This window comes from Acipenser ruthenus, chromosome 27 (genome assembly GCF_902713425.1).
Source record: "Acipenser ruthenus chromosome 27, fAciRut3.2 maternal haplotype, whole genome shotgun sequence".
Classification (NCBI taxonomy): Eukaryota; Metazoa; Chordata; class Actinopteri; order Acipenseriformes; family Acipenseridae; genus Acipenser; species Acipenser ruthenus.
Window position 1 is genome coordinate 24522241 of NC_081215.1, and position 14874 is coordinate 24537114.

At 39.2% G+C, this 14874-nt stretch overlaps 1 protein-coding gene across 10 annotated transcripts in view; it reads right to left on the minus strand.

The window, feature by feature from the left end:
* Positions 1–14874, minus strand: part of LOC117431992 (xylosyl- and glucuronyltransferase LARGE2s) — a 107593-nt gene that overhangs the window by 56883 nt on the left and 35836 nt on the right. For 3 of the 10 annotated variants that reach the window (XM_059002460.1, XM_059002466.1, XM_059002459.1), the window contains one exon: positions 6654–6725. The exons of the other annotated variants lie outside the window; for them this stretch is intronic. The gene's annotated coding sequence lies outside the window, so the exon portion shown is untranslated. The remainder of the gene's footprint in view (positions 1–6653; positions 6726–14874) is intronic. 10 annotated transcript variants of the gene reach the window in all.

The window sequence follows — 14874 nt, forward strand, 5'->3', positions numbered from 1 at the left end:
AAAAATTAGAGCATGGAGATGTTTCATGAGGCAAGATCATCAAAGGCCAGACAGTACCTTTTAGGTCAGATACAAAATCTTAATGAGTTCAATACAAGGAATAGTGCATTGAAACGAGTATGGTTTAGTAAACACAGATAAAGTGAATAGAACACATTACAGTTGCAATTGAATAGTGGCTGTCACTAGATCTGCAACTGACAGTTTTCAGTGGGACTTTCTTTATGAATAAACCATTGTCGATTTCACACAAGGATGAAGGGGCTTAAACATGGTAATCACCCACTGTATATATTTGTTAATGATTTCGAATTTTTCAGCACAAGGACTGCGGGTGCCAGGAGGATGTGCTTCATGGTGCCTTGACAGGAAAAGAAAAAAGCTTGTCACTGTAAAGTTTCCGGCATGGTTCTCAACCCTTGGGAAAAGGACAGAGGCCAAGTAATTAATGAAAAGCAATTTTCCGGTGTTGTCAACCTCTACCTTGATGAGCAATTACAGGGAGGAAAGTCGGTTGTAAAGCTGTTTTAAATTGCAGTTGGGAAATAGATGCATTCTATAAAACTGCAAGCAATCTGCCCCCAGAAATCCACCTGTCTCACACAGGACATGATCCACTTATGATCAAACGAGTAATTAGCTATGATGTTTCTCTGTGAAACCAACTGTGACATCACAGAATCAAGTTGATGCATGGAATTAAGAACAAGAGGCCACTACAGCTTCATTTTGCCAGCTGTTCCTATATGCTGTCCAAGATGATTGTTTTGGGATAAAAGCTGGCTGCATGTGGTTATTTTAAGCACAAGCAGTATGGTGCTGATTATTATTTATTTATTTATTTGGCAGAAGCCTTTATCCAAGGCAACTTACAGGTGTTACAGGGCAGTACAGGGCTACAATGCAAGACTAATATTTAAATATGGTACATTTTACAGTAAGTGTAAATAATAGTACTAAACTGCAATAGGAAATAGGATGCAACAGTTATACCTACAATGACATATTAGTAGTGCAAGGATAGTGCAGATGATCCAGTAATGTGGTGCGTAGGTCAGGCAAGTCCATTCATAGTAGGAGAAATGCGACAGATACTGAACTGAACCATAGCTCTGCAACATGGTGAAAGCAATCCATGACAATCGGTTAGTTTAGCTAAGGTACTGTCCGGTCTTTAATTTCCTTGTTCCATAACCACACAGAAAAGATTGAAATCATGATTAGAAAACCATTTACTATTTAGGTTTAGGAAACAATATAAATACAGCCAATCTGAAATGCTGCTGTGAAAGACACATTGAAGCAAAGTAACCTTAAAACTTTTGTCCATTAAAGACTAAAAGGATGGATAAGCAACACCTGTTGAGCTCATTATAGCCCTTCAAAGGCAATTCAGTTAAAAAATGGCCTTACATGCTTCTTTGCTTTCAGAACTCTATCAAAGAAATTTGTTGTGAAGGTTTCTGCATTATTGAGGCAATTACTATATACCTCGGCACCTGTGCATTGATGCCTCAATTAATCGATGTTTTAAAAAAAGCCCATGTGATACAAGTGCAGTTCCAGAGACACGAGTCAATGCTTTATAAACTCACGCTTGCGCTCCCAGCAATTGTGGTCAGGAGAGCTCAAAGAAAACAAAAAGAAAAATGAATTGATATTCAATCTGTACAGACATTGCTGTAATTTAATCGTCTGTGGGATTCAGGAAATTAACACATTTCATCCCTTCTGAGTTCAAGTTGTTTCTTGAAACAGCCTTCAATTATTTTCAATTTAGTCAAACGCTTTGAAAGACAGACAGTAAATTGCATTAGTTCGTTGCTGCAGTCTGGAACAAAATACACTCGTCAGTGCTGACAGAATGCCATTTGTCAGAGCCCATTCATTAACGTTGTCCATGTGCTCATTTCTATCCGCCCCTTGCTACCCGTATTTTGACTCTCAGGTGCAAGTGTGCTTCGATGTTAAAACAATCCTTGACAAAAATCTAGCTAACATCAGACTTGTTTCAAAATACTGTTTGCAGCAGTTATTCTATAGAGGTAAGTAGGCAGTTTGTTTAAAGTACCACTTTTACATGCATTTCTCCATGTGCAGTAGCAGTGGCTCACTTACATCATGTATGAATTTAGTGATTCATAACTATGATTACCTGGCTATCTGATAAGCACAGAGCCTAAAACGTGGTTGATACATACAGTACATATATACATACAGTAGAACAGTCTGGCCATTGAGTCTTGCATGATTGCAATCATTCTCTACATACAGAATGTAACCCCGGCATGGCTAATCATCACACTGCTTGCCTGTACCTGTCCCAAATGCAAAACCGTTCAGTCATCAAATACTAAATCAATACTGAGTAAACTACTTAAGAGACATTACAACTCTGGTCGACATGTGTATACATTTAGGCTTACAAAAGAGAGGTTACGAAAGGGGGTGGTTAACATCAATCTCTCTTTCCTACTTTCACCTGAAGAGACCTTTGAGGTCTTGAAAGCTTGCGATTAATTACGATTTAGTCCAATAAAAGGTATCGCATCTCCTTCTCTTTGATGCCCATCTATTATTCTTTTGGTTCCACCTGACAAAATGTACAGTACTAAGAATTGACCCTGAACACAAGTCTCCTAGCAGCCCTAGCAACAGTTACCGTGGTGACAAACTTATCCGTCTAAGCTGGCGGTTGTAAATTGGGAATGACACAGGCCAGAAGAGGGTTATTGCTGCCATTCAAATATTAAATACCTGTCACTTACAATGCTCGGATCTGTAAAGATTTAGGGGAGATGAAAGGGTTATTCCTGCCTATGGGGTAATGCACACAGAAACAGATGCAGTGTAAACTGTAAACTGATGTACACAACAACACATATGCATTTTTAAAATGCAGTCTGTTCCTAAACATCTGGAGCATTAATAAGACATGTGGCCGTTGTCTCAAATCACAATTAACTGCTTTCCATGCGGTTTGGAAAGACTAATGCATCTCAACGCAGGGTCCATTAAATCAAGAGTAAAATCTCTCTAATGAAGCCAATACAAGTTCAAGTCAGTGTAACCAAGCTACTGTATAAGAGGTCATAGAGATAACCAAGGGGCTTGCTGACCCTCATTATACTAAGGGAACACTTCACACAATGTTGGGGTCTCAGTCCCAAGTGTCGATATAAATCCAAAAGAAAACCTCCGAAGACTGATATTTGCTCCACATAAACATGACAGCTATGTTCATAGTTCATAGACCAACGTCTCCATTTCTAGCCCTATGTTACCGGACCCTCGTCCAATTCAATGAGTTTTCAAACAATTAGGGGCAGTGACAGAGTACCAATCCTTACAAAAAAGCGCAACATACCGTATGCAGTCCTTAGTATGTCTTGTGCACAGCAGCACAAGTTGGCATTAATTGTTTTCTGGTAGGGACTTCTGGGTTTGTTAATACCATTCCAAGAGATGAACAGGAAGGCTCCTGTAGAATGATTAGCCAGGCTTCCTAATGAAAACGCGGTTTCCAATTATCTATCCAAAAAAATGTAAAAATCACTGGAAGATGAATGAATGTAATGAATTGGGCAATTTGTGTTCATCTTGTGTCTGATTGTTTTGTGTTCCATTTTCTTTCCAATTTTGTTACCGCAGTTCATCACATTATAAAAAGGTGTTCAATTAGATAATAAATATATTTCTTTTTATTCATTATTAGAAGTAAATATTTCTTTTTGTTTATGCATGACTGTTGGGTAGACGCACCTTATCCCTACTCTGATTGGTTGTCAAAAAACAAATAACCTACGTTCAAATAAAGCAACAGAGCAAATGGAATAATATAAGGTGACCAAATGAGCCAATGTTTAAATTCTGTCACGTCTATTCTGTAAAAAATAAAGAAAAATTATCTCAAGTGATTAAGGAGTTTCACATTTATTCACGATGTGGATCAATCTAGGATTCCTTCCAGTCATACCTAAATCCTCACCAGAACCAAAAAACTGTTTGCTTTCACTGACTGTCTGGAAAGCCTTGACTCAGGGTTATAAAAACCTTGCCTTTTGCTGCAACCATTAGATCAAACTGCTTGGAAGTGGCAAAATGAACTAGTAACATGGGACGCAATAGGGCCAGGGCTTCACTAACCTCTTTGAGCATCTAAGTCAAGCCCTCAAGAGACCGCAGAACAGCAAGAGCAGATTGAAGCACAAACGATTATCCATCACCAGCCATCAGCCCCCTGCCCCAGCGGTATCATACAGATAAATGAGCAGACTTGAAGCATCACAAACCCTTTCCCAGAAGCCTCCCAAAGAAATACAATTTCAAAATGTTTTATTACTGAAGGGGAGGACGATGATAGGACTTATTACACAGAGGTTTGTTTTTCTTTTTTGGACTGCGATGATCTGTCATCATGAATAAATCACAGGCAGGCTCAGATTTTGTAAAGCATGTTGAAGTTAATTTTGTAACCTGTCTTCCCCCCACAAAATGTAAGAAGTCTTCTAAGAAAAGCCCTGTGATGCCACTTCCCTTTAATAGATTTGAATTAACGAAAAAATTATTTAAAAAAAAGTATGTGCAGATGGAAAGCAGACTGTTGAGGAGTTCGAAAAAATATATTTGAAAAGAATGTGCTGGTGTAAATCACAACAAGACTGTCGAAGCTTAATTCTTTAGGACTGAAACCCTCACACATTGGCTTAAATGAAGTTTCTATTGTACAGTGAACCATAGGGATGCAGAAAGTTCATACAGTATGAGCACAAAATAAATACAGTTTCCAGTATTCTCCTAAAAATATATTTTTATAAAAGATTATCATATTAACTAACTCTTATTTGAATCCGATTCCCTCCCCCCCCCCCCCCCCCGAGAACTCCACAGAGTGGGATACCATAGTGGCCCAACGCCCTATTAAGTGAATTTACATTGGTGTTTCCATTTTTTTTGTTCACTACCTGTGCCTGTTTGTAAATTGCTGTAGTTGTTTGTAAACATAAAAGGAATTAAATGCTGGAGAGTTTTTAATGCAGCGAGGCAGGACTGAATCAATAAAATGCAGTTAGAAATGGACCTGAGAGAACTGGGTCTGCTCAACAAACATTCAGAAAGCAGCTCCTCACAGACTATTGAGGGAGGGCAGAGTACAGTACGGACAATACAGCACAATTAAAAAATCAGACCTGTTTGAACCAGGACTGTGTCGGTACCAGTTACTGTCGAAGTTTGGCTCCAGAAAGCTGGGTCTCCTCTTCACTCTGATGGAGGCAGTTACCTCCAAGTTACCTCAAGTTTGTTTTTTTTTCAATAATTTTATCTTTCAGGTAGTCCTCGTCTGACATGTTCAGGGGTGTGAAAACACTGTAGCATCGCAATAAAACAAAAACACATTATGTAGCACAAATTAGGTAATGATGTCAATTTTGAACATTCTGTGTACAGAGAACAAAAGGGTATCTTAAACCCTTAATGAGTTCAAGGAATTGTGCGGTTGCTCAAACAGTTTCTTCTAAAAATATATTTGAGAGCGAAACTGACAATTTGGATGACCAGATCCAACCTGTCAGTACATTTTTAACTCTGTTTCGCGTGCCTCATTGCAAAGAAAACTTACCATCGTTTTTATTTTTGGGACACACATGTCCCTTGTACCTTAAAGGGTTAAAAATGGATGATGGATAACAGGGGATTCAAAGAAGGAGGGGTTGCTATCAGTCCTGTGTGACTGACTGTGTGTGGGTGGGTGGGAGTGTGTGTGGGTGGGAGTGTGTGTGGGTGGGAATGTGTGTGGGCGGGTGTGTGTGTGGGTGGGTGTGGGTAGGTGTGTGCTTGCTTGTCTATGCTTCTGGGGGGGGATGACTAATGCAAATGTATCATGGTTAGAAGAACATGAGAAACAACATCAATGTAAGATGATAAAAGCAAGACTACAAAAGGATTTAGAAATCTATCTCTATGCCCTGATAAAGTTCCCTTTTCATTTTTCTCCCTGTAAGCTTGACATTTTGCTCTTTTTAGTTGGTTTTGGGATAGAGGTTCTCATACATTAGAGTTTCCCTATGTGCACATGCATGCATTTGGGCTGGGAATATAATCATGCTGCAGTATTTCCTTTCGACACAAATAAGTAATTGGTAAACTAAAGAACACTTTCAGTTTATTCAGCACTACTCCCATCAAAGCTTCACTCCATGAATAGGTTGGAATAACTTTTTGCTCTGGGTTAATTGTCCTTATGGATTCGCCTGTACCGTGCGACAAAAAACACCTTCTAAAACCAGCGAGCGTCCATGGCTCACCAGTCCTGGCTGAGATTACTTCATGAAAGGGGGAGATCTCGGGGAGTTGGGAGAAGGATGAGAAAGGTCTACCGCTGGTCAAGTGGGACAAAGTATGATCAATGTACTGGCGCTCTGAGACCACTCCCAAAGCTGCGGAAGCATACATCATGCTCTCGCACCACAAGCAGATGATTTATCTTGGGGTTGTGCCCTTTTCAGCATGCAACGACAGCAATGGAAAGTAAAGCAAAGGTATTTTAACCCCTTGACCCATTTGTTTGAAAACTCACACGTCTTTCTGCATCACAGAAGAATCAGTTAATGCAGGTACAGTATTTGTACTGTCATGATTGTATTTTAACTTACTGCTATTTTCTGTATTGCTGTCTTGCCAGGATCCCCTTGCAAGAGATTCCACGGTATTAGGGGAATATTTTCCTGTTAAAACAAATACATTATTATTATTATTATTATTATTATTATTATTATTAGCTACTTAGAAGTTACTGTTCTCATCTCCAACATTACAGTAGAAAACTGTACTAAAGGCAGACTTGGCTGGGAAGCCTTCTTCTCCTATTTGGAGCCCTGTTTCTGGGAAACTGATAGCACTGGCAAGAGCACAATACTCACCATGAACAAAGTCCATGTATTTGTGGAGTATAGAAATTAAGATAAAAGATATTACTATGGGCTGGCACGTGATCTTGTCAAAAGTAAAATAAATACAGAAATAAATAAATAAAAATCAGTGAGAAGGGAAAGTGAGTTGAAACAGGCCAAACAAATCGAATCTACATTTTTATGAAATAAACACATATTTAGCACATGTCGTTCTACAAAGCATACACAATAAACAAACAACTCCCAAATGGCTAAATATTTAAGTGCACGATACAGTGATTGGCTACAATATAGTTTGACATTTCCACAGTGAATTTCCGCAAAAAAATCATTAGCTTCTTTCAGTGATGCTTTGTATTTCTTTTCAGAAGGTATTACAAGACATCAATAGAGTAAATTATTAATGGAAGGTTTGCATAATAGCTCCCCCCCCCCAGTTAAATTAGACGCAAGGACAGAAAATAAAATATTCTGACAGAACAGAACATTAGCTACACAGTGTTCTTAATCCTTAAGAGATTTCAATTCTGCGGTTTGCTTCAAATGCTTATTTAGCTTATTTAAAAAAAACAGACATAATCCCTTCCAATTGCCTAAATTAAAAAATGAAAGGATGTGTGTGTCTGTGTGCGTGTGAAGTGGATGAACAATTTAAAATTAAAATGGAGAAGTGAAATAATGTTTAAATTATATCACAAAACACATTGCAATGTCATCAGTAACCAACATTATTAACAATGAATTTCTATCACTGCGTATGTCCCAAGTTCCATCATCTGGAAGACAGACAAGGATTAAAATCGGACCTAAATGACTAATTACATATCGAATCAATAAATGAAAAAGAGCCCAACAACAACAACAACAACAACATTGGTTATTAAAATGATATAATTTGCAACTTGAAATAAGAACTCATCAATGAATGGAGTGTACATACAATCATATGTTGATAATGACAGTTTTTTTCAGTTTTTACATCACCCAAACCAAAAAAGTGATCTTACACGTTTTATGACTGTCTCCGGTCTGCAGGTTTTCATGTCAATTTGCGGGTCTGACCCGTGAAATGCAGGTCACATGGGTGACCTGCACCAGAAAGAACTTGAAATCAGCTTTCTAACTATGTACAATCAATCACGCCTGGCTCTATGTCATCAAAAGCTCACTTTTGTTAAGAGACCGGGTTAAATATAATTTAAATAGATTCACCTCTTATCTCGCTACAATGCCAAACTGGTGCTTGTAATTCCATCAGCATTCCAGAACCCACGTTGCACAAAAGGTACTTTACTGTAGAATTCCCTCAAGTATCAATATTTTCCTGATGTATACTTCACAACCTTCTTGACAGTTTGATTAAACATTGTGATGGAGGTAACTGCCTCCATCAGAGTGAAGAGGAGACCCAGCTTTCTGGAGCCAAACTTCGACAGTAACTGGTACCGACACAGTCCTGGTTCAAACAGGTCTGATTACCCTGAAAAATAAACTATGCAAAAATGATTGCATATTGAATCTCATTCCAGTGTTGAGGATTTAAGTACAGTAACACACACTTACACTCATAACCTTTAAAAGGAAAAAGATGAGGTAAACACACACACCTCAGTTGAATAAAAAATGCTCCATCCATTCCAGGAATGAGCTTCATTTACATTGCAATGCTCCTGAGAAATGTTTTAATACTGAATTTAATATCCATCTATCTACTGAATCTTTAAAAAAAAAAAAAGTAAATTATGGATAAAAAACTTCTGGCAAGCTATTTGCACCATTTAAATAAAGGACACAGCTCAGTGGCTTTTTATTTAATCAAAACAGTTTTGTGAGAGTACATGTCCTGAAAACAAATATTATAAAATAAATGAAATCCATTTAGTATGGCTTTCTGCAAGTTTTTGCTTTGTTTGTAACTATGCTGTCAACTCATCAAAAGGTAAAAACAAAGACCGGAGAAAGGCATTTCTCCATCCGAGGACCCAAGAAGCTCTCAAATGGAAATGGAGTTGTGATCAATACCGACCTCGGGTGGAAATCGAACGAATGAGAGACTCCTTGTCCCAAGCCAATCCACAAAGCTACTGTATGTACTGGTGAATATGCACATTATAAACAGATTTGGGCAGCGAACAACAACAAAAAAATAATAATAATTGAGAATTTCTTCTGCTGCGCAGTGTGTTAATAAAAATAGATTACACTGCCGGCAACAGAATCAAATCCTGACAGAGTCCTCAATGGTACCTGAGTAATTAGCAGGCTGTGTGACAAATCTATTCTCATTCTTGTAAAAAATGATAATAAAAATGGACAAAACATAATTTATTACTCTGCTATTTAAGTTTTTTTTCCCCCTTCTAAAAATTACTACCATTTCAGTTTTTTTCAGTCTGCGTTTGAGTGGAAAGTATTACTTTTAAAGTAATGAGTTACTCTGCATGGGGATATATCCAGCATACTCAATGTATAAATCACTTCTAAATTCCCTTATTTTCCAGGCTGTGTAGCACTGTTATACAGTCTTCCACCAGCAGGTGGCGGTCAAGGTGGCTGCCATACAAATACAGCAAAATTGTTCAGCATTGAAGTTACTGGTTGAATACATGATGGTTCCCAGGAGGTGGTTTGGAGCAGTCCAAAGAAAACAGGCATGTGCAGTTCTAGGAAAATGTGTTTACTGACTATTATGATTAGCACTCACACAAGTCACACATAACTTGAACCCTCTTATAGTTTCCACCATACAAAATGGGTGGGCTAGTAATGAAGATCTTGAAGGACCTACTGTACCACTTAAGGAATGCATATATCCATATACTGTAGCTCTCCACCCTGTACAAACTGCCCAGATCCAGAGACAAGTTCACACTCCACCCAACAGTACAGCACCAGCCAAAGCGATGCAAACCACCATCATAAGATTCCCTTTTTGTTGCTGTTGTTTTGTTTACACATATCACCAAAAGATCTCCTTGGCTAAACAAGCACAACAGTGTACTGCAAATATACATCCTATATCCAGGAGCGCTATGTGTGTGTGTGTGTGTGTGTGTGTGTGTGCGTGTGCGTGTGCGTGTTTTAGTTTTTTTTGGCACCGTTCTAAAAAGCCTCTCTCAGAGGCCAAACACAGGCACATAGCTGTTGCTATAAATGTAAACTTGGCATTCACACTCACTCCCCTTCTCCAACCAGGCTATGATGAGATCATCCCATCTAAGAAGGCATAATGCCTAATCCTGTTCAACCGTTGCCTTCACTGCAATTTCTCTGTCGGTGCACATGCTGTTCAGTGCAGTCGGGGCGAAGGATAAGCAGCGTTTCCCATGCTAGTTTTTTTTTTTTTTTTTTTTTTTCCAAAATTTAGTCGTTGCCAATTATTTTTATTATTTTCTCCCAATTTAGAATGGCCAATTATTTTTTAAGCTCAGCTCACCGCTACCACCCCTGCGCTGACTCGGGAGGGCGAAGACAAGCACACACTGTCCTCCGACGCGTGTGCGGTCAGCCGACTGCTTTTTTTCACACTTTTTTTCACACTGCACAGCGTAGGAGGACAACGCAGCTCTCGGGCAGCTTACAGGCAACCCCGCAGGCGCCCAGCCAGACTACAGGGGTCGCTGGTGCGCGGTGAGCCGAGGACACCCTGGCTGACCTAAACCCTCCCCCCCCCCGGGTGGTGCTCGGCCAATTGTGCGCCGCCCCCTGGGAGCTCCCGTCCACGGTCAGCTGTGGAATAGTCTGGACTCGAACCAGCGACGTCCAGGCTATAGAGCGCATCCTGCACTCCACGCGGAGTGCCTTTACTGGATGCGCCACTCGGAAGCCCCCTCCCATGCTAGGTTTGAAAGGGCTGAAGCGTACATCCCCACTCCAGCAGAACCTGCGGGGCCAAACCGCAAATCAGTCAACCTGCAGCGTGCTTCCTCAAAACCAATTAGGGTTCACCTGGCCTACGAACAGGGGGTCCAAGCAATTGTTTATCGGTGTACGTACAAATAAACCAAAGCCATTCACTTTTGCCACAACACTCCAGTTTACAGAATTTCCACTGGAGTATTTGATAGGTGCAGTGTGCTCATTCGGTTTTAAAAAGAGCTTTTGGCTTCAGGTTGTCATTTTAGGAGCTTGTGTTTAAAATGGGAAAATTCAAATAATGCCGTAACACATTAAATAAGTAACCCCCTCCATAGCTGAGCTGCGTCACAGAAGAAGAACAGCATGCCTGCCTGATAAAAGTGGAAACTGAAAGCCACAGCAAGCAGCATTGCAGCAGCAGAAAGACACATGATCCTATGGGATCCGCCGCTTTTAGTAAAGAAGGCGGCTATATAATCAGATCTGCAGCGATTTAAGGCAATTTTGTTTTTAAACTCAATGTTATAGGCTTCATGTTTGTGTTCTCCAGAGCACGGTTTCTAAAAGTGAACCACAGCTAATAATACTGCAACATTTGAGCTGGAGAGAGATAATGAATGCCAAGGGTCAACTAGAAAGTGCTGTGTGTCACTTTGCTTGAAGTTTTAGTGCGAGGGTGGAATGCTTTCATGCCTGTCCGGACACTCTAAGCTGTCTCTGGTCTGTCACTCCGATAATGTGCAGTGAATTTAAAACCAGCTGTTACTGGATTAAAGTGCTTCTGCACGGTGCATTCAAATGCCACCTCTCCTGTCTTCAGTAAGACAAATCCCACTTAATTGTAATTATTAGTCTGCACTTTGGCCTTTCCAGAAACCTGTTATTTTAGGTTGTTCCATTGCAGCTGACTAATCTTGAGTTTCTTTATATGAACAAACCTGAGGTGCACATACTGAATAAAACAGAGACAAGCTTGAACTGGGAAACCAAACTCCATATAATATACCAATTCCTTTTTTTAATTTGACAGAGACATTAGCAAAATGCAGCATCTTGAAAATCATCTGATTCTCCGATTGCTTGTGATGCCTGACCTCTTTGCCCTATAAAAGAAAATTTTAATATTGCTAGGCAACCGTCAATGGTAAGAACCACCAATTAAAACTTTTAAAATAGAAACTAGACACCCTCTTTGCTGGTGTACATACAACATGAATGCTCACAACAGAAATAGCCAGTTTACATATCAAACATGACAATATTAGATGCATCATTTACATACCTAAATTACTTTCAAAGTATTTAAGCACGTTCATGTATTTTGCATATAGCGTTGGTAGCAAATGATTGATTGCACACACACACACAGTCATATCACCAGAGGCTATTATTTGCACTTTATTAAAAAGGTGCAGCAATACTCCTGTAAATGACTTGTTTGGCTTGAAGGCACAACACCTAAAAACATAAAAGATTGTTGCGTCAGTCAGTCAAAAAAATTAAATAAAACACACATCATGTTGTTAGGAAGTGTTTTTTTCCTATAGTATTCTGGCACAGTGGATGGAGCATTGCCATCTTGAAAGCAGCTATAGCCATTAGGGAGACACGCAATCCAATTGGGTAGATGGATTCTAGTAAAACAGTAAAGGAGCAGGGAGTGCTCGTTTCCAATCTTGGACTATAACCCTCTTCGTGATCAGCACCACACACAATATTTTTTGCCCTGTGATGTGATATTAGTCAATTCAGCTCTAAGATAGTCCCTATGTGTAACACTGTTAACAAGTTTAAATTCAAATTACCTTCCTGTGTTAAAGCCAGAACTGCAGAGTGGACAGAGCTCAGCAGTATATAATGTGTTTGTGTCGATCTGGTCATAATTTGAGTGACAAACCGACAATCCTGGATTCATTTGATTATTGGCATGCAAGCAGGGATCAAAAACCAATCAATTAAAAAAAAAAAAGTAACAAAAAGAAAGGAAAAAATATATGTTACGCTCAACTTTTGTCCTCCTCTAAGTACGAGCAATGATAAACAGGATTGATTCCCTATAAGCAGTTTTCACATTGTGTTTAAAGCAACATGAGCAGGTCAATAGTCTTTCGATTTTGACCTCAGAGTTACTTCTGCATTAGCTGGTGATCACCCATGCCTTGTATGCCTTGAAAATATGACATTTGTGTTTGTTGTTTTGCAACCAAACATGCAGTTGGTTGCAAAACAGTAAACACAAACGTCATGTTTTCAAGGCATACAGTCACAATATGACACTCATAGTAGCTTTTATCACCAGACCAATTTTTTGACAGACCTGCTCCGTAACTGTTGTCAATCCCCATCATATGTCAGGCCTTGCTTGAGTATGTTAGTGCACCTCATCACTGATTAAATTAGAAACCAATTTTCCATCAGTGTGATTGATGGCGTTTTCCAGTCGCTACTATTAAATGTTTCTGCAACAGTATGCAAGACAAGACATACCTACACACATTTTAGATAATGCCTCCTTCAGTGTTCAGGTAAGTTTGTCATCCTTAACTTTAATGCGTCTTTTCCATTCACCACTCTAATGTACAGACTTTATTCATATGAGGCTTACAATCAATACATTTGGGATCTATAGTTTATTTTGATACTTTAAATTGTGCTCAGCATGCGATATCCCTAACAAGACATTTACTGAAGAGCTAACGAAGGAACTAGCTGGCTTCTCTTTGTCTCGAAGACACTGGCCTGCACTGAACACATGGTATGTGCAGCTGCCTCCTCCATAAGTGGGGAATTAAGGAGTGGCCTAAACGCCTACAGTAATTGCAATCCACCACTCACATCACCAATCACTGCCTAATACATGCTTTTGCAGGAGGTACAAACCCATCAGGAAAACTCCCAAGTAATTAAATTCCAACCAATAAAACATGACCATGTTCCGCTTAATCAAAATTCAATAAGAGGGGTGTCTGTTCAACAACAACAACAACAACATTCTCCATTGGGAAAGGGAGGACAGAAAACCGTTTTTGCACTGACCCAGTGATGGGAGTTTGTTTTGGCATTGTTTGTTCTCCACAAGTGCGGTGAATGGTAATGGCTAGATAGTAGATGTTTTCAGCTCCACACATGCAGTATATACTCAAAATCATCTTAAAACAAGTTTATTCGGCAGCAGTCCATATCTGTTTTCAAAGTGTCAGGGAGCTAAGGGAAATCGCAGAGTACAATTTCACGGTTGTAAAACTCAAGCTCCCATGGGAAAGGGGTCATCTATTCTTCTCCATCATACAGCTATAAAAGACACCTGCTGCAGTCAGTTAAAAACGATTAAAAAGCTGAAGACATTTGCCAGATCCATTTAAGGTGCATAATCACAAATGTTGGAAGAAACCTCTATATAAAAGTTCTGTGATACTATAACATATGATACATTGTATGCATTTACATTCCTGTAAAATATACGCAGAACCTGTGCAAGTATTTGTACTAGAAATGGTACAATACAAAACGAGTCCAGTTCCAACTACATTTTTTTCCTGGATTACTGCTCACCATGGTAAGCATTTGCACCACAGTCTTTCCAGTTAGGCTGACCCATATAAAAGCAATAATTATGACAGAACGGTGATATATAGTTTAATTATCCTTTAGAAAATATATTAAACATGCAGCATATGAAAAAATAAAAAGGTCAGCCTTGGCTTCCATATCTCGGGAGCTGATTTCTGGCAAATTTAAAACTGAGGCACACTAAAAATCGGCAGACACAGTCGCCTATGAGAATATTCTACACACACAATTACTACCCTTCAACACTGATCAGGTGAATGTATTTGGTTGCTGTGACCTGGCTTTATCAACATTTCACATAGTGTAGCGCACTCATTCCAGAAATAGAATAGATTTACTTTTAAAATGTGTTGTTTTTTCTCTTCATCTCCATTAAATCGAAAAGCAACTACATTAAAGTGAATATCCATATAACTGCAAACCGCAGCAGTATTAGTTTATTTTAAAAAAAATCAGCCTACCAAGACAAAGCATCTCATTGTCAGTTGACAGTCAGGTATTTATTTATTAACTAATCCATTAACATGCTTCCAAG